Consider the following 27103-nt stretch of genomic DNA (forward strand, 5'->3'; position numbering starts at 1 on the left):
TCAGAGGCATCCGTCTGAACCACAAACTCCTTAGTGAAGACGGGTGCGACCAAGAACGGCTGTTTAAATAGGGCGAGCTTCAACTCCTGGAATGCCATCTCCGCTTCAGAGGACCATTTGGCCATCATCGTCTTCGTGCCCTTAAGAAAATCAGTTAGGGGGGCAGCTATCTTGGCGAAATTCGGCATAAATCGCCGATAGTATCCCACAATTCCCAGAAACACCCAAACTTGCTTCTTGGAGTTCAGTTGTGGCCAAATTTGGATTGCCTTCACCTTATTTACTTGTGTCTTTATTTCGCCCCTTAAAATGATGTAGCCCAAGTATCTTGCATCTTCTTTCCCTATGGTGCACATCTTTGGGTTTATAGTAAACACTGCCTTCCTTAGCACATCCAGTACCGCCTGGACCTTCTGTAAATGACTTCCCCCAATCAGGGCTGAAGATCACAATGTCATCCAGGTAAGCTGCGGCGTACTTGTTATGAGAGGCTAGGATCCGGTCCATGGCCCTCTGGAAGGTAGCTGGGGCTCCCTGCAGACCAAAGGGCATCCGGATATACTGAAAGCATCCGTCAGATGTAGAGAAGGCCATCTTCTCCATGGCACTTGGGTACAGAATTTGCCAGTACCCTTTCGTTAGGTCCAGGGTGGTGATATATCTGGCTGACCTCTCAATGAGCTCATCGACTCAGGGCATCGGATATGCGTTGAACTTTGACACCTCATTTAGCTTCCTGTAGTCATTATAGAAACTCCACTCTACACCTGACTTCGGCACAAGGACAATGCGACTGGACAAGCTGCTTTTTGACTCCTCGATGACACCCAGGCTCAACATTCTCCTCACCTTCTTGGAGATCACCTCTCGGCAGGCTTCAGGAATCTGGTACGGCCTTTGGTTCACCCTCACATGCGGTTCCGAATTTTATGCTTCACCACCTGCGTACAACCAAGCAGCTCTGAAAACAGGTCCTGGTTCTGCTGAAGCCGCTCTCGGCCCTGTTGCTTCTGAGCTGGTGACAGTATCTCTGCCACTGTGATATCCTTGACTCAGGCTTCAGGATGGGCCCCCAGGCACGTAGCTTTAACCTGTTCTCTGTCTCGCCATGGTTTGAGCAGGTGAATGTGGTACACCTAATATGGCTTTCTTCTCCTAGGTTGGTGGACCTTGTTGTTGATGTTGTTCAACTTTTCGACCACCTCGTATGGCCCTTGCCACTTGGCCAGGAACTTACTTTCCACCGTGGGGATCAACACCCGGTCTCCAGGGTTAAACTGTCTCATTCTCACCGACCAATTGTAGACCCTTGCCTGGGCCTATTGTGCTTGAAGGAGGCTCTCCCTCGCAATCGGCATCCGGTCCTGCATCTGGGCCTGTGGGACTTCTCTAATGGAGAACAGTAGGTACGGGAGTAGGCAGGCCCAATCTTAGCCATCCTTCTCCACAAACTTCTTAAGCATAGACTTCAGGGTCTTGTTGAAACTCTCCACCAGGCCGTCCGTCTGCGGATGGTATACTGACGTCCGGAGTTGGATAATTTGGAGAACCTTACATAACTCCCTCATTACTTTGAACATGAAAGGATTCCCTTGGTCTGTCAGGATCTCCTTTGGCAGGCACTTTCGGGAGAAGATATGGACTAGCTCTCGCACTATACTCCTGGAGGTACTGCTTCTGGGTACTGTGTTGCATAGTCCAACATCACCAGGAAGTATTGGTGACCCCTTGCGGAGTTAACTAAGGGCCCTACAAGGTCCATGGCAATTCGGTCATATGGGACCTCTATAATGGGCAACGGGACAAAAGGACTGCGGAAGTGGGACACGGGAGCAGTTAATTATTGTTGGACCTGCCCTATGTGTAAAGTTAACTGCTCCCGGTGGCACCCAAGCCAGTAGAACCTTTAAAGGACCCGCTGTTGGGTTCTGTCTATGCCCTGATGCCCCCCAAGACATGAGAATAGGCTAGGTCTTGTACCCTATGCCTATAGGTTCCTGGTAATAACAGCCGCTTCAATACTTCCCCTCTCTGTTTAGTGATATGATATAGAAAATCCTCATTAACTGCAAAATAAGGAAACCTGATGTCAGCCCCCGACTCTTGAGCAACCCCATTTATCACATTCACATTGTCCCATGCCCTTTTTAACTTAAGGTTCTCAATTTGAGCAGTCCCAAAATTCCCCCCTGAAAACCCCAATTCAGGAATCTCCTCCTCCTGAGTCACTGTCTCATCCTCGTCACCAGCAAGGACACATAGGGGGAACTCATGCACCTCCGACGGCAATGGGGATACTTTATTGGTGAACAGGCTCCTGTCTGCGTTAGTGGGCACCCCCACCTTTCACCACAAGTCCCGCCCGATTATCACTGGGTGTAGCTGTCATGCAAGGTGAGGGAAAGACTAAGTTCCCACATGACGGGAAGAGGGGGAGGAAGCCAAAACACTAGGGAAAAGGGGAGTGGAGACCCCTAGGCATATCTGACAACACCCTGTCTCCCCTAACGTCCCTGAATAGGTTCCGCACCTATCACTGAGCAGGAAACCTAATCCCTGACTGCCCCTAGCGATAGGCCCTAGATAGGGAGGGAACGGGTTGAGCACTAGTCAGCCCTCACGGCAACTAAAGACAAACAGGTAAACAGACAAGGGAATACACTTAGCTTGGGAAGACACCAGAGAGATCATGCCAACTATCCTCCAAGGGAACTCCAAGAAGACACTAGCCGACTACTAGTATTCGAGGCTTGGACAGAGGAAAATAGAGCTATCATTGGCGACTCTCTGGAGAGACTGAAGGTATTTAAACATCCAGTAAAGGTGTGTCAATTAGCAGCAGAAGTTACAGGTCACTGCTAGGTCCTAGAAGGAGAAGGATATCACTACACTACAGAGATGAAAAGATCAAGAAGGTGCCTGCAGAGCCAAGCGCAATGACCTTCTACAGCTGGATCCAGAACGACTGTCTGTCCCACCTGACACACCCATGACAGTAGCAAGTCTCTGACTACGCCTTGGTAGTCCTTGGCATCCCCGTGGATACAGAGGATGCCCACGTGTTTCCCTGGGGTCAACTCATGGGGGAGTGTGGCTCTTACCAGGGTCACCAAGCTCCCGGAGTCCAAGAGTCCCGGCACCAGTACTCCATTTATTATCACGTGACATGCCTGCGGCCCCTCACCGGGCTGATTGCCTATCCTGCCTTTAGCATGAACTTAGTATGAACATTACCTTCCTATGCTGCAGTTCATTTGTTCAGGGGCAACGGGCGGCTATGTGTCCAGGACCGTGACATCTTCAGCAGAGCAAGTCATTCCCAGCGGCTTTTGGCAACCATTCAGTAACCACTTGGGACCTCTGACTCCCCCCAAATTGTGGCTCTATCACCCCTTTTCTGCAACACTGCCTGGCTTCCTTAGGGACCTCTCGACCACCTGGTACCTTTCCACTAAGCCCACCAGGTCCTCTGCATTCCGGGGGTCTCCCTGGCAACCCAGGTCTGCACAAGCCTAGGGAGGGAGTGGATGAATCTGTCCATGACAACTCGCTCCACCATCTGGGCTGGAGTGGAGGACTCCGGCTGCAACCATTTCTGGACAAGATGCAGTAAGTTGAACATTTGGCAGCTAGGGGGTTTGTCACCATAATACGCCCAGTGGTGGACCTTTTGTGCTCTGACCAACATAGTCACACCAGCACATGCCAAAATTTCACATTTTAACTTAGCATACTCCTGTGCATCCTGTAATGCCAGGTCGTAATAAGTTAGATAGGGGGTCGCCAATTAAATAGGGGGCCAGAACCTATGCCCACTGCCCCGGCGCGGCAGCTTCTCCAGCTCCCAGTAAAGTTTGGGGTCCATATCGAACAACTATTGTTGCTGTTCGTGTCTTTCGCGCACTGCCATCTGCGTGACAGCTCGGGAAACACAGACTCTGATCGGCAGTAACATTGTTACCGCCGGTCAGAGCGCTGCGGAATAACGCTGTCAGATGTCAGCGTTAGACTGCAGCTCTGACTGTCTCCCATGGTAAAAACCTTATTGCGCGTCAGAGGCACTGGCTGATGAGACTACTTCTGTTAACAGTGAGAGTAGGAGCTGCTGGATTTGAGCAGTAGTCTCTCATCAGCCGGCGCCAGTGATGAAAGTAAAAAAAAAGTTAAAGTTAATAAAAAAAATATTCAAATTTAAAAAAAAAACAAAAAAAAAACAACACACATTATACTCACCTGCACCTAGTCCCCGATGCCCTTGTCCCCTGCAAAAACTTAAAAATATATACTCACTTTAACACCAAATCCCCGATGCCCATGTCACCTGTAATAAAGAGAAAAGAATAAACCACCACAATCCTCACGTATCCGCTGTAATCCCGAGTGTCCCACGCAGATCTCATTAATAGAACAGCCACATCGTTAGATGTGACCGCTGTATTCTGCAGTTGGCGATACAGTGACAGGAGCGTAATCACTCCAGTCAGTGTGGTGACTTAAAGTACTGCTCCTTTCTGTGTGAGTGGGATAGTCGTGCAAGAGAATATCTCTATAGTAAGGGACTGGCCTTACTGATATTCACTTCAGCCAGGGAGTAAAAATGTCCTGCATCCAGCACTTGTTGACCTACATGAGATTTTGCTACCATTGCATATCAAATTGGGCCTAATGAAGAACTTTGGAAAAGCAATGGATAAAAATGCAAAAGCATTCAAGTATCTCATTGATAAATTTCCATGGGTGAGTGAAGCAAAGATAAAGGAAAGAGTCTTTTTTGGACATCAGATTTGTAAACTTCTTCAAGATGAGAAGTTTCTCTGTTTGTTGTAATGCAAGGAAAAGGCTGCATAGGTAGTATTTGCATTAGTGGTAACTAATTTTTTGAGAAACTTAAGAGCAGATAACTATGAAGAGCTGGTGGAAAATCTCACAACATATAAGAATCTTGGCTGTAACATGTCCTTAAAGATTCATTTCTTACATTTGCATCAAGACCTCTTTAAACCAAACTGTGGAGCAGTGAGCGGTGAGCACGGTGAGAGACTTCACCAAGATATTGCACCAAGATATCAGGGAAAATTGAATCCATCAAAGCTTGCAGATTACTGTTGGAAAAATTGTAAGAGATGATCCCATGCAGGAGTAGCAGAAACAAGCAAAAAAAAGAGTTTATTTTATTGTGCAATTTCTGTAACTGTTTATAATTTGCAATAGTGTTTAGACATGTTTTACTTATTGGTATTGTTGCTAAGTTTCCTCTAAGTAAATATCAGAAAATTGGCATAACAAAATATTCTGCATCTTTATATTTGCAAAAATAATAATGTTTCAAAGTATTGAAACTTTTATGCATTAATTATATGTAGCAGCAAAAGGAAAACTCTTTGATATCAAAGAAACAAAAGACAACTAAAACTTTTCATTTTCAGATTTGAATCCAGGAGGTCAGAATCATTAAGAAATGGGTCGTTTCATAACTGAACCTGACAACTTTTGAAAATATGTAGCACAGTGTAATTTGAAAATGAAATTAGAGTCTCGTGTTTTTAATCAATGAGATGACAATCGTGTGAGTGAAGGACCTGGTTTATTTAAAGGACAAGGCTCTATCAGATTCTTATTTTCACAATACATGTTTGTGGAAGTGTATCGTATCCTGACTGGAATATAGGAGATTTCTCAGAAGACGTGTTGAGGCTTATCAGGTAGTATGATGGTTACCAAACCATCGTTAAAGAGTTTAGACTTCACAAATCTAAAGTCAGACAAACTACAGTTGTGCTCAAAAGTTTACATACCCCGGCAGAATTTTTCCTTTCTTGGTCTTGTTTCAGAGAATATGAATGATAATGAAAAAAACTTTTTCTCCACTCATGGTTATTGGTTGGGTGAAGCCATTTATTGTACAAACTACTGTGTTTTCTTTTTTCAAATCTTAATGACAACCAAAAACATCCAAACGACCCTGATCAAAAGTTCACATACCCTAGTGATTTTGGCCTGATAACATGCACAGAATTTGACACAAATGGGTTTGAATGGCTACTAAAGGCAACATCCTCACCTGTGACCTGTTTGCTTGTAATCAGTGTGTGTGCATAAAAGCTGAGTGAGTTTCTGGGATCCAGACAGACTCTTGCATCTTTCATCCAGCCACTGACGTTTCTGGATTGTGAGTCATGGGGAAAGCAGAATTGTCAACGGATCTACGGGAAAAGGTATTTGAACTGTATAACACAGGAAAGGGATACAAAAAGATATCCAATGAATTGATAATGCCAGTCAGCAACGTTCAAACTGTGATTAACAAATGGAAAATCAGGGGCTCTGTAAAAATCAAAACCACGGTCAGGTAGGCCAGCAAAAATTTCGGCCACAACTGCCAGGAAAATTGTTTGAGATGCAAAGAAAAACCCACAAATAACATCAGCTGAAATTCAGGACTCTCTGAAAACTAGCGATGTGGCTGTTTCAAGATGCACAATAAGGAGGCACTTGAAGAAAAATGGGCTGCATGGTTGAGTTGCCAGAAGAAAGCCATTAATGCGCAAATGCCACAAAGTATCTCACCTACAATATGCCAAACAGCACAGAGACAAGCCTCAAAACATCTGGAACAAGGTAATTTGGAGTGATGAGACCAAAATTTAAATTTTTGGCCACAACCATAAACGTTACATTTGAAGAGAGGTCAACAAGACCTATGGTGAAAGGAACACCATTCCTACTGTAAAGCACGGAGGTGGATCGCTGATGTTTTGGGGATGTGTGAGCCACAAAGGCACAGGAAGCTAGGTAAAAGTTGAAGGAAAGATGAATGCAGCACATTATCAGCAAATACTGGAGGCAAATTTGCACTCATCAGGCCAGAAGCTGCGCATGGGACGTACTTGGACGTTCCAACATGACAACGATCCAAAACACAAGGCCAAGTCGACCCGTCATTGGCTACAGCAGAATAAAGTGAAGGTTCTGGAGTGGCCATCTCAGTCTCCTGACCTCAATATCATTGAGCCACTCTGGAGAGATCTCAAGCACGCAGTTCATGCTAGACAGCCCAGAAATTTACAGGAACTGGAGGCTTTTTGCCAAGAAGAATGGGCGGCTTTACCATCGGAGAAATTACGGAACCTCATCCACAACTACCACAAAAGACTTCAAGCTGTCACTAATGTTAAAGGGGGCAAAACACAGTATTAAGAACTGTGGTATGTGAACTTTTGATCAGGGTCATTTGGATGTTTTTGGTTGTCATTAAGATGTAAAAAGAGAAAACACAGTAGTTTGACAATAAATGGCTTCACCCAACCAATAACCATGAGTGGAGAAAAAGTATTTTTATTATCATTCATATTCTCTTAAACAAGGCCAAGAAAACAAAAATTCTGCCGGGGTATATAAACTTTTGAGCACAACTGTATGTATGAATGAGGAAATTCAAGCCAATTTTACCCTTCTCAGGAGTAGTCAGTCAATAAAGATCACCAAAAAAGCAAGGCGTATAACAGTAGGTGAGGTAACAAAGAAACCTTTCAGCGACTAACGGCCTCTCTCACATCAGCTAAGGTTAATGTTCATGAGCCCACTATAAGGACAAGTTTATAACAAAGGGGTGCATGGCAGGAAAGCAAGGAGAAAGCCACTGCTCTCCATAAGAACATTGATGATCTGCAGTTTTCAAAAGATCAGAAGGCTATTGGAGCAATATTTTATAGACAGATGGGACAAAAATAGAGCTTTTTGGTTTAAATGGAAAGTGTTAAGGTTTGAAGAAAAAAGTATCATTGCTTGGGCCTGTTTTGCTGCATCTTGGCCAGGTTGCATGTCCAGGATTAGCTTTAGGGCACCAGCATAGGGTTCCAGCTGCCAGACTAATGTGGCAGCTGGAAGTCTTTTGTGGTAGTTGTGGATGAGGTTCCGTAATTTCTCCGATGGTAAAGCCGCCCAGACTAATGTGGAGGATGACTGATAGGTGCAAGTTACTCTGTGCAACGCTCGCTGTCCTCACACTACAGTAATACCTTTTCCGCATCGTTCTTTGCTCTATTCCTTCACCTTTCCTTATCAGTTTGTGGATTTACTGTCTGGAAATTGTCAGGACCAGAAAAGAAAACAGTGAAATGTAGGCTTTGGGTGGCTCTTTCCACATCTTGCACACTTTCCTCGAATGTTCCTGGGTCCGCTTGCTATGACCTTACTATTTCCCCAACCGGGAGATGACAGCGGAAAGTTTTCAGAGTTTATTCACTGCATGTTGCTTATGACCTGGGAGCCAATAGACTAAAAAATAGCTTGAGCCAAGCTTTTGGGAATGCAAATAATGGGGAATACAGTGAGGGGGGGGGGTCACAGTCAGGACTTCCATTGATGAGAGCTCCAGAAGCTGTTTAGGTATTGTATATCAATTGCTATAGATTCATTTTTCTAGCGTCATAATTCCCTGCTTTGCAACTTACACTTCCATTTGGTTGAGGGACCTATGCCTCTTTCCAATCTGAGCCTACTGGTTCATGAATACAAAGACAGAACTCCAGTAAACATTGACACTCAAATAGCACAATAATGGCCTCTTTACACATGCTTTCACACCATTCTGATTAGCTGATTTACAGTGGTTTGCAAATATATTCACCCCCCTTGGCTCTTTACCTATTTTGCAACATTACATCCTGTGTTTAAATATTTTTGTAATCCAATTTGTGTGTGATGCATCAGCACTAAATAGTCTAAGTTGGTGAAGTTCGTGAGAAAAATATAGGCGTAAATTCATTGCATGGGATCAAATAACTGAAAACTGGCATGTGCATATGTTTTCACCCCTTTTGCAATGAAGCCCCTAAACATTTCAGGTGGAAGCAATTGCCTTCATAAGTCACATGCTTGGTAAAAGGAAGTCCACCTGTGTACAATCTGAGAGTGACACAGTCTGTCAGTATATACACTTTACCTTTTCTGAAAGGCCACAGAGGCTGCAACACCATTAAGCAAGAAGCATCAACTAACCAAACAACTCCATGAAGACCAAGGAGATCCCCAAACAAGTCAGGGACAAAGTTGTTAAGAAATACAAGTCAGGGTTGGGTTACAAAAAAATATCCCAATCTCTAATGATCCCCCGAAGTATCATTATCATCAAATGGAAAGCACATTGTACCACAATAAACCTGCCAAGAGAGGGCGGCCCACCAAAACTCTCAGCCTGGGCAAGGAGAGCATTTATCAGAGATGCAAATTGAGACCAAAAGAAACCCAGAAGGAGCTGTAGAGTTCCCAAGCAGAGACTGTAATATCTGTCCATACGACCACAATAGGCCGTACACTCCATAGAGGTGGCCTTTATGGAAGAGTGGGCAGAAAAAATACTTTAAACAAAAATGTTAAGGCTCGTTTTGAGTTTGCCAAAAGATATATGAGACAATCCCAAAATGTATGGAGGAAGATGCTGTGGTCAGATGAGGCCAAAATTGAATGTTTTGGCCACCAAGGTAAACGTTAAATCTGGCGCCAAATCAACACAGCTCATCACACCAGGAACAGCATACCCGCAGTGAAATATGGTGGTGGTAGCATCATGCTATGGAATGTTTTACGGCAGCAAGGACAGGGAGAATGGTCCAATTAGAGGGGAAGATGGATGGTGCGAAATGCAGGGATATTCTTAAGCAAAACCTGTTTCAGTCTGTCAGTAGTTTGAGACTAGGATGGAGGTTCATCTTTCAACAAGACAATGACCCAAAGCATACTGCTAAAGTGGTTTAAGGGGAAACATGTAAATGCTTTTTAGTGGCCCAGACGTTAATCCCATAGAGTATCTGTGGTCAGACTTGAAGATTGTTGTTCACCGGTGGAAACCCTCTAACTTTCAGGAGCTGGAGCAGTTTTGCCTCAAGGAATGGGCACAAATCCCAGTGGCACAATGTGGAAAGCTCATAGAGACTTATCCAAAGCGATTTGCAGCTATAATTGGAGCAAAAGGAGGCTCTACAAAGTACTGACTATAGGGGGGTGAATAGTTATGCACACTGAAGTATTCAATTATTATGCCCTATTTGTTGTTTGCTTCACAATAAAAAGAAAACCAAATGTTCTCACTTGTAGGCTTGTTCTTTACATGAACTAATGCAAACTCTCAAAAAAAAAAGTGAAATTCCAGTTTGTGAGGTAGCAAAACACGAAAAATGTCAAGGAGGTGAATACTTTCATAATACTAATATGGGATCTGAACTATTTTACGTATATTTATATTACGGTATTGCAGTCACCTTTTTCACTTGTGAGAAAATCTGATGGAGTTTTAGGTCAAATTAATTCAGAAATGTGGAAAATTGTAAAGATTTCAGGATCTTTCCAGCTCCGCTGTATATTCCAGTGGTCAGAGAGACCCCGACCTTCAGCCCATTAGGGGTTAGTCCTGTTCCCCATCACACACTCCCTGCTCCCTCATTACCTCTCACCAGTACAGGCGGCTTCTCTCATGGAGCCTCAAAATGGAGAATGGCTCCTCCCCTCCATGTGACTGATCACATGACTGGGACATCATCACAGGTCCTGGAAGCACAGAACAGTCATATATCCAGTGTGCGGCTCTGTTGGTGGAGGTCTGTGGAGATTCCCCATTATATCTTCTATATAAGAGAATTTTCCTGATTGACCATCAAGGATGGATAGAGACAGGGACAAGATGGCGGAGAGGATATTACACCTCACCCTAGAGATCCTCTTCCGGCTTACTGGAGAGGTGAGAGATTCTGATGACGTCACATTACATCATTCTTATCTATGGGAATAACAGATGGACAGAACTGGAGAGGTGAGGACTCTGGAAATGTCTGTAGTGAGATTTATTAATGTGTCTCTCCATAACCAGGATTACACTGTAGTAAAGAATACCCCTAGTGAGCAATGTCAGGCCCCTGTGTCTGAGGGATGGGGAAGACCCCTGAGTCCAATCACAGGGCCTCCACCTCACCCCCTGATACATGAGGACATCAATGACCAGAAGATCCTAGAACTCACCTACAAGATGATTGAGCTGCTGACTGGAGAGGTGACACTGCTGGGAATGCTGGGACATTATACAGTAACGCTATGAAGGGTTCGGGGGATGACTGTATCATTGTATGTGTCAGGTTCCTATAAGGTGTCAGGATGTCACCGTCTATTTCTCCATGGAGGAGTGGGAATATTTAGAAGGACACAAAGATCTGTACAAGGACGTCAGGATGGAGGTTCCCCAGCCCCTCACATCACCAGGTAATAGGTAAGAAATCGATCTGAATGTTTGCCTCCGTGAAAATTAAAAAGCTTATATTCACTTTCCACCTATTGCAGTGGTGTCGGCACGCGCGTTCTTTCTATATCTTCTCTTGTAAGCCCTGTGCTTTTTATATTAAAGCTAAAATCTTTAATACGTTTGGTCCTTTTATTCTCTAAAGAATCCATAGCCATTCAGAGCATGTGTGGCCTTTTTGATTGTCAGACAGTAGTATATTTTGAGAAATCATCATCCCGTGTCTTTGATGAGTGGTGTCAGCATGTTGTGTAGCCAGGGTGCATCGACTTTGTTGGGGTGTGATTTATGCTCCTTTAATTGCCCATGACAGAGGTTGAGTGCTGGATTGAGTGAGAGAGGATAAATTATGCCTTGCACCCCACATCACGTTCTGAGAAGTATATACGTGACACGTAGTGATGAGAAAATAAATTTTTTTTTTTTTTTTTTAGTTACGTAAAAAAAACAAAAAACAAATCAAGACAGCAAAGACTGAGACAGCTCATTGTCAAAGAAAGTCAAAAGAAAAAAATATTCTGCTGACGCGCCCCCTGGGACATATTCCTTTTTGAGGGGAATACCCGGCACCGGATCAGATGGGGGGTTGTAGTCTCCGAGTGGCTGTGACCCGGCCCCGTGCCCAGGGCGTCAAGCTCAGTGTTATGTGGCAGTCCTACAGATGTTATTAAGAGTTCTTTTGTGTCGACTACGCCACCCGTTGTGATGCGGTCACTGTGGCCGCCGCTGCAGCAGGGTCCGCTGAGGCTGATGGTAGTTGTGCAGCTTGGTGGGATAACCCCCAACGGGAGGGGTATAGCCTCAGAGGGGACAGGCGCAGAGGATGGGGGTTGTGGTGGTGTAGTGCAGTGAAGACAGAGTCGGGTTGTGCAGTTAAGGGTGTTTACTTACTGCAGATGTTGTACTGGTCACTCCAGCTGCTAGTGACCACCCGAGCCGTGCTGCGTCCACCAGGTCCTGGATCCAGCCAACCCCCAAACAAGTCCGGAGCGTGGCCCTGAGCTCTCTTTCTGTCCCGTTCTCTGGCCGTCCCCACCAGTAATCCACCTAGGTCCAGCTCCCTCGGGCCTTCTGTTGGGACACCCTTGGCCCTGGGTTCCCTGACCCTTCATGTGGTGTGCCTTCGGGGTGGATGTGATGGGTGACCGTGGCAGACGCTGCCCACGGTCTCCGGTCTCTGGCTGGGGAATGTTTTTACCCCCCACCAGCTTGGGTTCCGGTACCCTGATGCCGACTCTTCACCCGGTGCTTTTAGTTGGGATCTCAGAGTCCTTCTCTTCTGTGCTCTGGGTCTCTCTCTTTTCTCCTCTCTCACTCTGGGTCTTTGTCTTTCTTCTCTCCTCTGCTCCTGACTTGTTCTCTGCAGCTGACTGACTCTCTGCATCTGATGCTCTGCATCTGACCCTGATCTCTGATGGTGCCCACCTTATATACACCCTCTATGTGTGAGCTCAGGTGACCAGCACCCAATGAGCTCCTAACTTTACCCAGGCTGCTCCCCCTATCTGCCCCTACACTACTTGGGATGTACCACCCCCCTCCCACTCCAGCCAGGAACAGACTCGGTCGTACCTGCACATTTCTAAGTGGGAGTACCGTCGGTCTGCTCCTCGGAAATGGGATGTGTGTAGTGCATGCAGCCTACCGAGCTCAGATCCACACTCCATCCTTACCCGGGAGTGGAATATCACACCTCTGGGTTGAGGTGCAATACCCCTGTAGCAGCCGAATCCTCAGGGTGCTACATTCCCCCCTGGTAAATCACAGCACGTCCTCGGGCTGTAAGACATAAAACATCACCAAAACATACAAATTTTTCATATAAACATATAAAACATATAAAACCATTATATATATATAAAACTTTTCATATAACATTCTCGTCGTCTCTTGTTTCAGGTTCCTCCTTCGGACACTGCGCAACGTGTGTCCGGGAAAAGTGCGACAGTCTCTTAGAAAAACTGGTTTTCCTATAAAACCGGTAGGGGGCGCTTTAGGACGCGCAACTATATACAGGGGAAGTTGGCCGCTCTCAGTCCTCGGCCAGGTAGAGGGAAGGGAATGGCTGCTCACAGTCCTCAGCCTGTGGGATTAAGGGGTTAACGGGTAAACAGTTCACTCAGCTGGTCCCAACGGGGACTATATATAAGTATCAACAGTTTCAGTTTCTTTATACCCCGATTGGGTAACTTATTTACAGCACCTGCTCTGCCGCACTCAACGGCGTCTTCCTCCTGCTCTTTGCTTATAGCTGGTGGTAACTTCAGACCCGTCCGGGTCCTCTTGCTCCTCCTCCTCGCACCGCAACTCCTCCTCCGTCAGGCGGTGTACGTGGAGGGCGTAAGGTCCTTTGGCACACTTGTGCCGGGTGAAGGTGACCTCGTCTCCGATGTAGAAGTCACGACCTCTGTGCCCCTCCGGCAGATGGGACTCCACGTCTCTGCGCGTGACAAAGACGTCGCCGGGGGTGTTGTTGTCTCTGATGAAGCCCCACCCGTGCTGCTGGTTAAACTTGATTACAGTCCCGGTGGTGCGGGGACTGTGCGCTGCACGGGGGTCCCTCCTGGTCCGGCTCTTTTGCTCGGCGCTCCTTATTTGGGCCTGTTGTTCCCGGACCCGCCTCTCTCTCCGCTCCCTCGCAAACTCCTCGAGCTGTTGGCGGCAGCACTCCGCACGCTCTGCTGCAGCTGCCCTAGTTTCCTGAGTGAACCCCATTAGATCTTCTCCGGTGGGGTCCCACTCAAACTGTGCTTCCGCTAGCGGGGGCGAGATCCTTATTACGGGCTTCGGAGCCGGAATCAGGGGTGCACACATGGCCCCAACCCTCCTCTGGTGCTCCAGTTCGTAATACTTCTGGGGCCAGATGAAAGGCTGCCCGTCCGGCCACGTGTGCTGGGCAAACAAGTCCTCTCCCAGACGCGGCACCCTTGGTTTCACGGGTGCGGGCGCGGTGGTGGTGGCGCCCGGGTCGCCCAGGCCTTGCGGCCAGGCCTGGGGCACCTGGAAGGTGAAGGGCACCGTTAATACGGCGGCGCCCTGGGCTACCTGGCCTTGCGACCAGGCCGGAGGCTCCGCAGAGGTAGGGGGCGCTGTTGGTGTTGCGGCGCCCGGGAATTCTAGGCCCTGCGACCAGGCTGGTGGTACTTCCTGCTTGGTCACGCTCGGGGTCGAGGCGTGTGACGTCACAGGGGTCGCGGCGGCGGCTTCCGGTTGGGGCCTAGTCTGCGTCGGTGACATGGCGTTTTCGGGCACAGCAGGGGGACTTTCGGGCTCTGCGACGGGGAGCTGGGGCAGGTAAGCGGTGTCACGGCTTGGGGTATAGACGTCCCCTTTACCTGCCTCCATGCGTTCGGCTCCCTTCTCGGCGCCGTCTCCGGCCTTGGGTCCTCCCGCGCCATCCTCAGAGGCGGTCTCCTTACTCATCTCGGCTGGCGTGCTCCTGGTCTTGGTTTGCTGGGCCATCTCACGGCTCCACTCCGCCAATGTCTCTCGCTGTACCCGGGCCATCCTCCGTGCGAGGCCCTCCAGGGCAGTCTGCGCACACTCCCGGTCTCGGGGGAGCTGTGCAAGGACCTCCACTAGGCCTAGTGGGGTCGTGGTGTCCAGCAGGCTCCTGACCAACGGGTCGGTGCTGCTCTGCTCTTCTTCCAGCAGGCTCCTGGCCAGTGGGCCGGTGCTGCTCTGCTCTCTGGACATCTCCGGGTGAGCTTCTCTGCTACTCTTCTCCAGGCTTCCTGCCTCCGGGTGCGCTCGCTCCAGACTGCTCCAGGCGGCACCCATCTTCGCTCTTTTCTCTCGTCTCCTCCCACTTCGAGGGCGGTCCCGGGGCAACTCGGTGACTGTCAGCTCCAGGGGTAGTTCTTTCACGCTGACAGACACCTCCAGCATCACAGTCTCTGTTGGTGGGGGCGGTTTCCACTTTTGGCGCCATTTTCTGTCCCGGCCCACGATGGGAGGCGGCCTCTTGCCCTCCTTTGGCACGCCCATAATGGCGTCCGCTGCTCTTCCAAGGCGGGAAATCTGCGGTTTTGGCGGGAAGCGTCGCCCAGTGGCGGGAAACTCTGCAGATGGCGGGAACAAGCTGGAAATGGCGGACAATCGGCGGGAAACGACTGGTGATGGAGTCCGATGGCGTGGACCCTCCGGAACCGGCGGGAGACTTCTTTCTGAGGTAAACTTGCACCTTTCTTCAGGCACGCAGTACCCGGGTGTTGCGGGCACGTAATCCTGCCGACTACGCCAAAGTTGACGCGCCCCCTGGGACATATTCCTTTTTGAGGGGAATACCCGGCACCGGATCAGATGGGGGGTTGTAGTCTCCGAGCGGCTGTGACCCGGCCCCGTGCCCAGGGCGTCAAGCTCAGTGTTATGTGGCAGTCCTACAGATGTTATTAAGAGTTCTTTTGTGTCGACTACGCCACCCGTTGTGATGCGGTCACTGTGGCCGCCGCTGCAGCAGGGTCCGCTGAGGCTGATGGTAGTTGTGCAGCTTGGTGGGATAACCCCCAACGGGAGGGGTATAGCCTCAGAGGGGACAGGCGCAGAGGATGGGGGTTGTGGTGGTGTAGTGCAGACGGCAGTGAAGACAGAGTCGGGTTGTGCAGTTAAGGGTGTTTACTTACTGCAGATGTTGTACTGGTCACTCCAGCTGCTAGTGACCACCCGAGCCGTGCTGCGTCCACCAGGTCCTGGATCCAGCCAACCCCCAAACAAGTCCGGAGCGTGGCCCTGAGCTCTCTTTCTGTCCCGTTCTCTGGCCGTCCCCACCAGTAATCCACCTAGGTCCAGCTCCCTCGGGCCTTCTGTTGGGACACCCTTGGCCCTGGGTTCCCTGACCCTTCATGTGGTGTGCCTTCGGGGTGGATGTGATGGGTGACCGTGGCAGACGCTGCCCACGGTCTCCGGTCTCTGGCTGGGGAATGTTTTTACCCCCCACCAGCTTGGGTTCCGGTACCCTGATGCCGACTCTTCACCCGGTGCTTTTAGTTGGGATCTCAGAGTCCTTCTCTTCTGTGCTCTGGGTCTCTCTCTTTTCTCCTCTCTCACTCTGGGTCTTTGTCTTTCTTCTCTCCTCTGCTCCTGACTTGTTCTCTGCAGCTGACTGACTCTCTGCATCTGATCCTCTGCATCTGACCCTGATCTCTGATGGTGCCCACCTTATATACACCCTCTATGTGTGAGCTCAGGTGACCAGCACCCAATGAGCTCCTAACTTTACCCAGGCTGCTCCCCCTATCTGCCCCTACACTACTTGGGATGTACCACCCCCCTCCCACTCCAGCCAGGAACAGACTCGGTCGTACCTGCACATTTCTAAGTGGGAGTACCGTCGGTCTGCTCCTCGGAAATGGGATGTGTGTAGTGCATGCAGCCTACCGAGCTCAGATCCACACTCCATCCTTACCCGGGAGTGGAATATCACACCTCTGGGTTGAGGTGCAATACCCCTGTAGCAGCCGAATCCTCAGGGTGCTACACTGCAATTACATAAACAGTAAGAAACTCAAAAAATGATAGTGTCCCTAAAAAATAATCTGGGAGAAATGATGGAATAGGATGAGGGAAAGGCTAATCTACAAAGCGCTTTCTTCTCTACATTATTTACTACTGTGGGTAAAATCCTTAAGGGTTTTCTAAGAGATGCTATCCTGGAGTATCTCAATAAGAATAACCCCATGACCCAGCATTAACATGAGTATGATACAGTGCCACATACAAGATTGATACCTAACAACTGACTCTGTGATAGGAAACAAAGGTTTGGTTATTACTGGAACACACTCGGAGTAGGTTACAGTTCTCAGTGGGGTACAACACGGGTCAGTATTGAGCCCTCTTCATTTTAACATATTTATTAATGACTTTGTAGAGGGCAGTGAGGGTAGAATTTAAATATTTGCAGATGATACTAAACTCTGCAAGGTAATCAACACAGAGGAGGATAGTTTAATATTACAGAAGGATTTATATAAGACTTCGGTTGAGAAATGGCAATTGAAGATTACTGTATTTTTTGGACTATAAGACGCACCAGTCCAGAAGACACACCTAGGTTTTAGAGGAGGAAAATAGAAAAAAAATTGAAGCAAAAGATGTGTTCATGATGCACTGTTATGGGGGAGGGGGTCGGCTGCTGACACTGTTATAGGGGTAATGTTCTCCAATTCTGTACTAATATCCCCCATCCTGGTATATATGCACCCCCTCTTCCTGTTATACATGGCCCCCATCTCAACTCTGGTAAACATGGTCTCCTATACTGGTATGCATGGCACCCTAATCTCCATTTTGGTATGCATGGCACCCCAATCCCCATTCTCGTATGCATGACACCCCAGTCTCCATCCTGGTATGCATGGCACCCCTCATCCTCATCCTGGTATGCATGGCACCCCCATCTTGGTATGTATAGCATCCCCATACCCATCCTGGTATGCATGGCACTCCCATTCTGGTATGTATAGCATTCCCATCCCCATCCTGGTATGCATGGCACCCCTCATCCCCATCCTAGTATGCATGGCACCCCTCATCCCCATCCTGGTATGCATGGCACCCCCATCCTAGTATGCATGGCACCCCTCATTCCCATCCTGGTATGCATGGCACCCCCATCCTGGTATGCATGGCACCCCTCATCCCTATCCTAGTATGCATGGCACCCCTCATCCCCATCCTGGTATGCATGGCACCCCTCATCCCCATCCTAGTATGCATGGCACCCCTCATCCCCATCCTGGTATGCATGGCACCCAGATCCTGGTATGCATGGCACTCCCATCCCCATTACGCTGCACATAAAATATAAAAGATTCTTCTCACCTCCCCTCTGCTCCAGTGCTGCTTCCTGTTCTGCTGCCAGCAGCGGATCTCACCATGTGAGCAGCGCAGGACATCACTGCCATGCACCCTCACATGCTGAGATGAGCCTGGAATGTTCACTGCTCCCCATGCTGGGAATATGGGAGTGGGAAGTAGTGAATATTCATGCTCTTTAATAGCGGGCCCACATGAGTCGCTGCAGGAAGCCGGCGGCTGCCGCTGTGTGCGCTATTGAGGAGAATGAATATTCAGTGCTCCACACGCCCATGGACGTGGGGAGCAGTGAATATTCATTTTCTTTAGCAGTGGGCACAGTGTTGGCTGCAGCAAGCGGCTCCTGCCTCCTGTGCCCCGCTCCTCCACTACTGCCACTCCCCCCTTCATCTGGTACATTCGGACTATAAGACACCCCCCACACTTTCCTCCAAAAGGTTGGAGGAAAAAAGTGCGTCCTATAGTCCGAAAAATAAGGTAATGTAGTGTAGGTAGGCATTAGGTAGCATTCACACAGGCATTTCGGGCAGGTCCAAACATCTGAAGTTTTATTACTTTCATAAGACTCCAGTGGTTATGTAGCGCCCCGAGGACTTGGTCGCTACAGAGGTATTGCACCTCATCCAGAGGTGTGATATCCCACTCCCGGGTAAGGATGGAGTATGGATCAAGGCTCAGTAGGCTGCATTCAGCACACACACCCCATTTCCGAGGGACAGCTCAACGGTGCTCCCACTAGACAGAAGTGCAGGCACGACCGACTATGTCCCTGTCTGGAGTGGGGAGGGGGGTGGAACACCCAGTGCTGTAGGGGCAGGTAGGGGTTGGTTCCTGAGCGTAGGTAGGAGCCCATTGGTTGCTTGTCACCTGGGCTCATGGTCAGAGGGGGGTATAATAGGTGGGCACCATCTTAGCTCTGGAGAGAGAAGTTCGTTCTGTCCAGAGAGGAGAAGAGAGGGAGTAGAGGCTCTGTAGGAGCTCTACCCCAGAAGGGCCTAGTGAGAGGCCGAGGAGGAGGTGAAGGGGAGCTGAGATTGTGGCTCATCCCAGTTCCAAGAAAAAGGAACAGAAAGGAACAGGAAGGAACAGAAAAGGAGAAGAAGAGACAGAGAAACAGAAGGGCTCAGGAACAAGAAGGTGGAAGGGACCCTAAGAACCCACGAGAATCCAGGGTGAAGGGTCAGGCAGATTAAGGGTACCGGACCCCAAGTTGGTGGAGGAGAAACTACCCTCAGCCAAAGACCGGGCGTCGTGATCATTTATTGGTGCGACACCTCATCAAACCTGCTAGGAAGGCACCATATAGGACAGCGGAGGACGAGGCCCACGTTTACCCGCACAAGTTCGCGGCAGCTGGACAAAAGTGGGTCACTGGTGAGGCAGGCCAGAGAAAGGACAAAAGGGGGTCCTGAGCCATACTTCTGAACTGCCTGGGAGTTGACCGAGCCCCACACCTGGTGGACGCAGCACGGCTCGGGCGGTCACTACTGGTGCCGAAGTGACCCGGAGCACATGAACTGTGAGTAAAGACCCTGGACTGTAACTTGTTGTCTGTGTGCTCCTTTGCGCCTCCAGCACTACCGGTACTGGGACTCTCACCACCATCACTCCCACCATCCACTACACTGCCCTGGGGCTGCACTCTTCCCGTGGGGAGTCACACCACCTCAGCTGCACCCACCATCAGCCCCAGCGGTCTGCCCTGCAGCGGCGGTTCCTAATGACCGCAAATCCACGGGTGGTGTAGTCGGACATTATCTAAAGCACTTAGCAGACTACCATTGGTCTGACCACCCTGAGCCGCGGGACCGGGCCGCCACTACTACCCCCATCGTTTCCCTATCGCCCGGATCCGCGTGCCCCACGGCCCAGGGGGCGAGTCAATGACAGATGTCGATTTGTCAAAATTCACATCTGGAGTCAAGCCATGTGGTTAGTACTGGAGAGGCATCTAACAGACACCCCCATTACTAACCCACTAATGAAAAAACCCCCAGAAAAATACATGTTATTTAAATAAAGACTCCATGATACTTTCCCTGGTTCATCAATTTATTTTTGAAAAAAACAACCTATGCATGTGTAGCACCCCGAGGGCTCGGCTGCTACAGGGGTATTGCACCTCAGACCAGAGGTGTGGTATTCCACTCCCGGGTAAGGATGGAGTGTGGACCAGGACTCAGTAGCTGCATGCACCACACACGCCCCATTTCCGAGGGACAGCTCAACGGTGCTCCCACTAGACAGAAGTGCAGGCACGACAGCATCTGTCCCTGGCTGGAGTGGGGAGGGGGGTGGAATACCCAGTGCTGTAGGGGCAGATAGGGGTTGGGTCCTGAGCATAGGAAGGAGCCCATTGGTTGCTAGTCACCTGGGCTCATGGTCAGAGGGAGGTATAAAAGGTGGGCACCATCTTAGATCAGTGTTCAGTCTGAGAGAGGAAGTGACAGAGCAGGGCCTCTGTGGAGCTCTGCTCCGGAGGCGGGCCTAGCCTGTGAGGCCCAGCCAGCACTGAAAGAGAAAGAAGAAGAAGTTCAGTCTGTGAGGAGAAGTGGAGAAGGCAGGGAGCAGGGCGGCTGCATGGGCTCTGCTCCCTGGGCAGGCCTAGCACAGAGGCCAGGACCAGAGAGAGAGAGAGAGGAGAAGGAACAGTGGAAAGGAAAAGGGAACAAGACCAGAACAGAAGTAACAAGTGAAACAGAAAGGCTCAGGAACGAGAAGGAAGAGAGAACCCTAAGGACCCAGGAGATTGCGGGTGACGGGTTGGCAGAACAGGGTATCTGATCCCAAATTGGTGGAAGCGAATCATCTTCAGCCAAGAACCGGAGGTCGTGACCAGCCCTTGGTGCGACCCCTCGCTACACCTTGCTAGGAAGGCATACCATATAGGGTCAGGGACGTGGGCACGTAGCCCTCCCAAGAGAAGGCCCGCGGGAGCTGGACATAAGCTTGGTCACTGGTGGGGCACGAGCCAGAGAAAGGACGGAAGGGAGCTTTGAGACATACTCCAGAAAGACCTGGGAGTTGACCGAGTCCCCTGCCTGGTGGACGCAGCACGGCTTGGGTGGTCACTGCTTCGCGAGAGTGACCTGGAGAATACAAACTGTGAGTAAAGGACATTGGATTGCAACACGTTGTCTGTGACTTCTTGCTCCTCCGGCACTATTGGTATTGGGACTATCTGCACTATCACCCCCACCATCCACTGCACTGCCCTGGGACTGTACTCTTCCCGTGGGGAGTCACACTACCTAAGCTGCATACACCATCTGCCCCAGCGGTCTGCCTTGCAGCGGCGGTCCGCACTGACCGCATTCCACGGGTGGCGTAGTCGGACCTTATCACACTAATAAGACTGCCACTGAATTGACCACCCTGGGCACGGACCGGGTCAGCGCCACGGAGACTACAACCCCCAGCGATCCGGCTCCGGGTATTCCCCACACACACAGGCCCAGGGGGCGCGTCAGTTACAAAAACAAAACAGCCTCTTCTGGACACATAGGTATGACGGGAAAAAAAACAGTTCATGTACCAGCAGTCAAGAAAAATATATATATGCAGGCTCACCTGTTCAGAACACAGTCCTCTCCCTTTCAGCTTTTGCCTGAGGCTGCCGACAATAGAGGTCTTTGCTTTCCACACCCAGATTACGGTTTCTCACCCATGCAATAATCCAAGTACTTCTGGCTCAGTTGGGTCAGCAACAAACTATAATGTGCAGCTCCCAGGAAAATCCACACACTGTTCTGTTCTCAAGCACACTCCACTCTGCTCAACATCCCCAATCAGACTGAACACCTAATAACACACTGAGCTATTAGGGAATGTGAGAACAGGTTGTATTTTATAGTATACAGAAAGAAAAAGCAACCCCCAAAAGCAAAGCTCGGCCCATAAATGTGCCTCTTCAGTAATAAAATCCATGGAGAGGTGACTCCAAGTAAGGATTAAAGAAGTCCTGTGCGGCAGGTTCGGGTTGTTTTTGTTCTGCCAAACATTTTGCAAGCATTAATATATTCTCTACAATCTCGAACAATGGTTGGCCACCAAAAATTCGTTCCTCAGCGCACTCATACAAAAATAGCCCAACATACTAAAATTGGCTATTTTTGTATGGTTGTCCTGAGGAAGGAGTTGGTGGACTCTGAAACGCGTCAACAATAAACTTGCAATTTTATCTACTATAGCTCGTGTCATAATTCCAGGGAGCACAGAAACCCTTCCAATCCGGTTACTGGTTACCTTGTTACCATCCAGCTTTCGTGTCTCCCCTATTTCCTCATAGACTGTAGGCTTGCGAGTTTGGCCCTCACTCCTCCTGGTATGTGTTGATTTATGTGATTATTGTTATTCTGTAATGTTTTTATTGTCTGTACAAGTCCCCTCTAAAATGTAAGTGCTGCGGAATATATTGGCGCTATAGTAATAAAAAAAATATTATTATTATCATTATTTTATGGAAACTGCTGCATCTGGTCTTTAGGCTCTTTAAGTGTTGTATCTCACACAAACTCTGACTGAGGTGACCCAAACATACCGCAACATACCAAATTCCCATCATAAATGAAATGTACACCATTAACCTTAAACAATTTTCTTCTTTAATGTGTAGAGATTGGTCACAGCATGTGACGTATTTAAAACGTAAGGCACCTTTTGGCCTGGTAAAACATTTTGTGCAAAGCATTTGCAAATAGCCGGACTCCCGGCGAACATCAGTAAACATCATAATCACCAAAATGACCGCTGCTGTGACTTAAACAACCAACTGAGTTCAGAAATAAGCATAGACAAGGGTGGGAGGTGGGACAATCAGTCTCTGGGTCCCATGCTGTGAAGGGAAACCCGGAAGATGACAGGGAAGGGAACAGGGCACTATTGGACTTAAAACGAAGGGAGGGGACATGGAAATGAAACACTTTTAACCCCTACTAGCAAGGGCACCACAGTCAGTGGCACTCAACTAAGTGTCGGGATGAAATAGTTCACAAGGGGCGCTAATAGGTTTTCACACAAAACCTTCTGCGGATAAGAGCAATAAACCATTAAGCTGCAAAAAAAGGGGTACAAATAGCGTAAGTGGTCCCACCAGGACCAGCGCAGATACCACTTACACTAAGTGTCGGGATGCTCTACAAAAAAAGTGAGCGGTTTTACCATTATTCATCATGCTTTTACCTGGATAAGACCCTATTTCGCTCTTGCATTTCTTTGCAGGGACTAATTCTTGATTTTTACGAATGGGGATTTATTCTGAGTCCTCGGTTTGGTATGGGCCGAAGATTAGAGAAAGAGTATTTGCTTACATATTTTTTGTGCCAGGTCCAGGTCTAAATGTCGCTACAAAATCAAACCTAGAGAAGAGTAAAACCCATCTAGCTTGCCTAGGATTTTGCTGAGTCAAGACACTTCAGATTTTTACGCTTGACACCTTCCAGGAATTTGCAGTATTCCTCGGAGATCCACTTGATTGCCAACAATTCACGACCATAGTTCTTTTCAGCAGAATTTTTTTTTGAAAAAAAGGCATACAGGAGGAGTTGATTCTGAGACATCAACCTCCACTATAAAAGGATAGGACCAATACAGGGTCAGATGAGTAACGCTCCTTTATTTCTGTCAAGGCATAGATGGCTTCAGGCTTCTAGTTCGCTACGTTTGCCCCTTTCTTGGTCAAGATAATCAGTGGTTTGTGAATTTTTGAATTTTTTTAATAATAATAATAATAATAATAATAATAGTTTATTTTTATAGCGCCAACATATTCCGCAGCACTTTACAAATTTTAGGGGGGACTTATACAGACAATACAGAATAAGCATATCTCATATCGAAAGGAGTGAGGGCCCTGCTCGCGAGCTTACAGTCTATGAGGAAGTGGGGGAGACACAAAAGGTAAAAAGTACATATATTGTATAATGCAGCCTTGATATACTGAATAGGATAAATAATAATACATGGACTGGTCGCCAGCCAGTATGTGTGCAGTCCTGACAGAGGCTTTTATGTGCATGGTTGGTTTGAACCCGAAGTTGAAGAAGATTTTAATATGGGGGAAAGCTGGGATGGACAGAGTGTGTTTAGGTGATACGCCAGTCTAAAGAAATGTGTTTTTAGGGTTCGCTTGAAACTGTGGGTATTGGGAATTAATAGAACTGTCCTGGGTAGTGCATTCCAGAGAATTGGCGCAGCACGCGAGAAATCTTGGAGACGGGAGTGGGAAGTTCGGATTATGGAGGATTTTAGTTTCAAGTCATTTGCAGAACGGAGGGCACGTGTAGGGTGGTAGACTGAGACAAGGGAGGAGATGTAGGGGGATACTGAAGCATGCAGCGCTTTGTGGGTAAGCGTGATAAGTTTAAAACGAACTCTATATTGGATGGGCAACCAATGCAATGACTGGCACAGGGAAGAGGCATCTGAGTAGCGGTTGGCAAGGAATATGATCCTGGCTGCTGCGTTCAGGACGGATTGGAGAGGGGAGAGTTTAGTAAGAGGGAGACCGATTAGTAGAGCGTTGCATACATTTACGATAGTAGTTAGCAAACGCAAGGAAACACTGCAAGTCCTTCAGTGATTTGGGTTGTACCTACTCCTTAACAGTTTGGACTTTAGAGGGGTCTATTCAGAAACCATTAGCAGACAAGATATACTCCAGGAAATTTACTTCTTCAACCGAGAAAACACATTTTTCAAGCTTGAAAAATAGCAAATTGGCTCTGAGTCTTTGAAGTACAGTACATACATGCTGGATGTGTGACATAGTATCAGGTTAATAAACCAAGAAGTGATCCAGATAGACATCCACATATTGACCATTTATATCTTTGAATATGTCATAAACAACATTTTGAATAACAGCCAGCGCATTTCTTAGCCCAAAAGGCATCACAAGATACTCAGTGACCCTCCGGTGTGTTAAATACTGTCTTCCACTCATCTCCTCAATTTAATTACTTCTTATTTCTTTTTGCAACTCTTACGGTGTTGTTGCAACTGAAAAACAGTAATTTGATTTTTATTACTTTTATCTTTATGTCATTTATTGATCGGGTTAATAAATTATATATTTTGATAGATCGGACTTTTACATGTTTGAGGTGCGTGAAGAGGAGCTGTGCGTGTATGATGTGTACAGAGCGGAGCCGTGCGTGTATGATGTGTACGGAGCGGAGCCGTGCGTGTATGATGTGTACGGAGCGGAGCCGTGCGTGTATGATGTGAACGGAGCGGAGCCGTGCGTGTATGATGTGTACGGAGCGGAGCCGTGCGTGTATGATGTGTACGGAGCGGAGCCGTGCGTGTATGATGTGTACGGAGCGGAGCCGTGCGTGTACGACGTGTACGGAGCGGAGCCGTGCGTGTACGACGTGTACGGAGCGGAGCCGTGCGTGTACGACGTGTACGGAGCGGAGCCGTGCGTGTACGACGTGTACGGAGCGGAGCCGTGCGTGTACGACGTGTACGGAGCGGAGCCGTGCGTGTACGACGTGTACGGAGCGGAGCCGTGCGTGTACGACGTGTACGGAGCGGAGCCGTACGTGTACGGAGCGGAGCCGTGCGTGTACGACGTGTACGGAGCGGAGCCGTGTGTGTACGACGTGTACGGAGCGGAGCCGTGTGTGTACGACGTGTACGGAGCGGAGCCGTGTGTGTATGATGTGTATGGAGCCGTGTGTACGACGTGTACGACGTGTACGGAGCGGAGCCGTGTGTGTAGGATGTGTACGGAGCGGAGCCGTGTGTGTAGGATGTGTACGGAGCGGAGCCGTGTGTGTAGGATGTGTACGGAGCGGAGCCGTGTGTGTAGGATGTGTACGGAGCGGAGCCGTGTTTGTAGGATGTGTACGGAGCGGAGCCGTGTGTGTAGGATGTGTGCGGAGCGGAGCCGTGTGTGTAGGATGTGTGCGGAGCGGAGCTGTGTATGATGTGTATGGAGCGGAGCCGTGTGTGTAGGATGTGTACGGAGCGGAGCCGTGTGTGTGTAATGTGCATGTTAAGAGCTGTATCTACAGTGGTGGCCAAAAGTATTGGCATCCCTGCAATTCTGTCAGATAATACTCAGTTTCTTCCTGAAAATGATTGCAATCACAAATTCTTTGGTATTATTCTCTTCATTTAATTTGTCTTCAATGAAAAAACACAAAAAGAATTGTCCTAAAGCCAAATTGGATATAATTCCACACCAAACCTAAAAAAGGGGGTGGACAAAAGTATTGGCACTGTTTGAAAAATCATGTGATGCTTCTCTAATTCGTGTAATTAACAGCACCTGTAACTTACCTGTGGCACCTAACAGGTGTTGTCAATAACTAAATCACACTTGCAGCCAGTTAACATGGATTAAAGTTGACTCAACCTCTGTCCTGTGTCCTTGTGTGTACCACATTGAGCATGGAGAAAAGAAAGAAGACCAAAGATCTGTCTGAGGACTTGAGAAACCAAATTGTGAGGAAGCATGAGCAATCCCAAGGCTACAAGTCCATCTCCAAAGACCTGAATGTTCCTGTGTCTTCAATGCGCAGTGTCATCAAGAAGTATAAAGCCCATGGCACTGTGGCTAACTTCCCTAGATGTGGACGGAAAAGAAAAATTGACGAGAGATTTCAACGCAAGATTGTGCGGATGGTGGATAAAGAACCTCGACTAACCTCCAAACAAGTTCAAGCTGCCCTGCAGTCCAAGGGTACAGCAGTGTCAACCCGTACTATCCATCGGTGTCTGAATGAAAAGGGACTGTATGGTAGGATACCCAGGAAGACCCCACTTCTTACCCCGAGACATAAAAAAGCCAGGCTGGAGTTTGCCAAAACTTACCTGAGAAAGCCTAAAACGTTTTGGAAGAATGTTCTCTGGTCAGATGAGACAAAAGTAGAGCTTTTTGGCAAAAAGCATCAACATAGAGTGTACAGGAAAAAAAAGAGGCATTCAAAGAAAAGAACACGGTCCCTACAGTCAAACATGGCGGAGGTTCCCTGATGTTTTGGGGTTGCTTTG

General features: G+C 48.4%; 1 protein-coding gene across 1 annotated transcript in view; it reads right to left on the bottom strand.

The window, feature by feature from the left end:
• The window catches only part of LOC141272078 (uncharacterized), an 80112-nt gene extending 69694 nt beyond the window's left edge, over window positions 1-10418 (bottom strand). The window contains exon 1 of the mRNA XM_073682389.1: window positions 10260-10418. The gene's annotated coding sequence lies outside the window, so the exon portion shown is untranslated. The remainder of the gene's footprint in view (window positions 1-10259) is intronic.
• Between the last annotated feature and the right edge of the window lie 16685 nt (window positions 10419-27103).

This window comes from Phyllobates terribilis, unplaced genomic scaffold, assembly GCF_046119375.1.
Source record: "Phyllobates terribilis strain yellow unplaced genomic scaffold, ASM4611937v1 Scaffold_5__5_contigs__length_657084704, whole genome shotgun sequence".
Classification (NCBI taxonomy): Eukaryota; Metazoa; Chordata; class Amphibia; order Anura; family Dendrobatidae; genus Phyllobates; species Phyllobates terribilis.